The 2,584-nt window shown below is 46.1% G+C and overlaps 1 long non-coding RNA gene and 1 other non-coding gene across 2 annotated transcripts; one reads left to right on the top strand and one right to left on the bottom strand.

The window, feature by feature from the left end:
- Nucleotides 1-220: 220 nt before the first annotated feature.
- LOC116548269 lies at nt 221-2,430 on the bottom strand. The gene is made up of 2 exons (XR_004267371.1): nt 2,116-2,430; nt 221-325 (listed from the first exon to the last, which is right to left on the bottom strand). It is a non-coding gene; the product is annotated as an uncharacterized LOC116548269 (long non-coding RNA).
- On the top strand, nt 755-895 carry LOC116548270. The gene has a single exon (XR_004267372.1). It is a non-coding gene; the product is annotated as a U4 spliceosomal RNA (small nuclear RNA).
- Nucleotides 2,431-2,584: the final 154 nt, after the last annotated feature.

Raw genomic sequence — 2,584 nt, 5'->3', positions numbered from 1 at the left:
TACCCTGAGTCACACACCCGCCTTACTGCAGATGTGGAAAAGTGGCTACATGCTTTGGCCTCTCTCATCCATTTTTAACAGAATGTTAAGATACAAATTTATATTTGGCTAGAAGTATGGGAAAAATGAAATAAATTCTGATGAAGAGAGTGTTCAGTTTCTCAGAATAAAGACAGGATATCGTTCAGCATTTCCATGATGGTGAACCAACAGAACTTACCTTCCGTCTTCAGCCGGCAGCCCATGTCGTAGGCCGCTTGACTCATAAGAAGTTTATTTTGGCTGTCTCCATATTGCCGGTCCTCCTCATGATCTTTTCGATCTTCTGTAAGCAAATTCAGAAAAGCAGGTCACATTAAGAAAATCACACTTCAAGTATGACCAAATCAGTGTTTAGTCATAGCACAAGCACAGAATTGTTCTCAGGGCAAGAATACAAATTCTGACAGGAAGATTCTAGGGTGCCCTGGATGAAGCCTGGTGAGTAGATGAGTCTGCTTTCCAGATGCACAGACCAAAATCTCCCTGTACAGGTGGACCATAGTGCTATATTCTCTGCATGAGTCTACGCAAAGTTAAACCAAATTTTTTCCCAGAAAACATCCAAAAAGTAGTCAAACTATTTTCTGGGAGTGTTGCTGCAATACTGACTTATCTCACCAGGTAGCAAGGTCATTGAATGATCAGAGGCATCTATACGTGAAACTGGACAAATTGTAAATTCTAATCACACTTGCTTGAAAAAGAATCTGCGAGCTTTGCGCCGTGGCAGTATCGTAGCCAACGAGTCTTATCTGAGATGAGATTATTGCTCATTGAAAACTTTCCCCAATACCCTGCCGTGATGACATGCAATACAGTCGGCAGTGACAATTTGTGACAGTCTCTAGGGAGAAGGAATAAAAAAAGACAAAACAAAAACAAACAAAAAAGAACCTGTGGGCCGGGCATGGTGGCTCACGCCTGTAATCCCAGCACTCTGAAAGGCTGAGGGGAGCACTTCACGAGGTCAGGGGGTCGGGACCATCCTGGCTGCCACGGTGAAAGCCTGTCTCTACTAAAAATACAAAGAAATTAGCTGGGCATGGTGGCACGCGCCTACAGTCTCAGCTACTCGGGAGGCTGAGGCAGCACAATCGTCTGAACCCAGGAGGCAGAGGTTGCAGTGACCTGAGATCGTGCAACTCAACTCCAGCCTGAATAACAGAGGGAGACTCCATCTCAATAAAAACAAAAAACAAAATCCGTGATTTCAAAGGACAAGGCGGGTGAAAAATTCAAGGTCTGGAGTTCAAGACCAGCCTGGCCAATATGGCGAAACCTCGTCTCTACTAACAATACAAACATTAGCTAGGTGCCGTGGTGAGCACCTGTGGTCCCAGCTACTCAGGAGGCAGAGGCAGGAGAATCACTGGAGTCCGTGAAGTGGAGATTGCAGTAAGCCAACATGATGCCACTGCACTCCAGCCTGGGTGACAAAAAAAGACTCCAACCCAACAACAGCAAACAATTATGCGATGCTACGAAGAAAAATCAGACCGGCCATTGCACTGATGGGGTGGAGAGCTGGGGTGAGCCTTGCTTCACGGAAACACCTCAGCAAGGTAAAGCGGAAATGTTTTCATCCTGGTTTCAAGGTGACTGTGCAGCTAAGCAAGCTGACTCAAAAGAGATCAAGACGGACGCTCGGAGCAGTCAAACCTGGGGAACAATATCGCCAAATAAATAGGCAAGGCTCCCAGTTTCCTTAAAAAGAAATGGAAATCCATGAACATCATTCAGGGACAGATGACATAATGACAGGAGAGCTTGTTCTCCTAGCTTTGACCGACTGAAAGCTAGGAGACCTGACAGACACCTACTGTACACCTCCTGCACTCAGGTGACCATGAGTTTGTCACACCGGCCTGGGGTCTGGTAACTTGATACTTGGGCCTGGGAGACAAACGCATGGCATGAGCTGAGGAAGAGATAAAAGTTCCCTGATACCTGTGTTTTTATTTTTATACATCATACATTTTTATTCAAACCGACTTGTGTGTATAGAGCCTGTCTTCAGGGTTGATCTTCCTCAGCCCAGACAGAGGTACCATAAACAAGGAATGTAGAGGTCACCTGAAAGAATGATTAGAGCATCCTCCGCTACATCATGAGATGATGGACTCTCGACAACCAGTGCAGAGTTGACTTTGTCTTCCTCAAATGTGATTTCATTGGTGTCTCCGTGAGGCTGGCTGGAGTCAGAAGGGCCATAGCTATCTGAACGAGTGATGACACATTCTTCCGGTGAGTCTTCAAGGACTCTCTTGACATCAACCTTTGGCACCTCCCTGATGAGCCTGAGGATATAGAGATGACAAAAGATTAAACAAAGGGGGATTGGACCCAAGGAACTCCTGGCTGGTTTTCACAGGAGGAATAAGAGAGGGCTCTCAGAAGGCAAATGGGAGATTCCCTTTGAGAGGAAACAGGCAATCCTAATCTCTGCAACACAGCATGGCTGCCATGGGAATCAGAGAGCAAGAGAGCAGCTGCTGTTCATCACACTGGGCAGAAAGGAGCTGAGAAGAACAGAGACTCAGTT

This window comes from Sapajus apella, unplaced genomic scaffold (assembly GCF_009761245.1).
Source record: "Sapajus apella isolate SASKATOON/1434 unplaced genomic scaffold, GSC_monkey_1.0 scaffold8991, whole genome shotgun sequence".
Classification (NCBI taxonomy): Eukaryota; Metazoa; Chordata; class Mammalia; order Primates; family Cebidae; genus Sapajus; species Sapajus apella.
The sequence above is the reverse complement of the archived record's forward strand: the minus strand, read 5'-3'. Positions and strand labels throughout refer to the sequence as shown.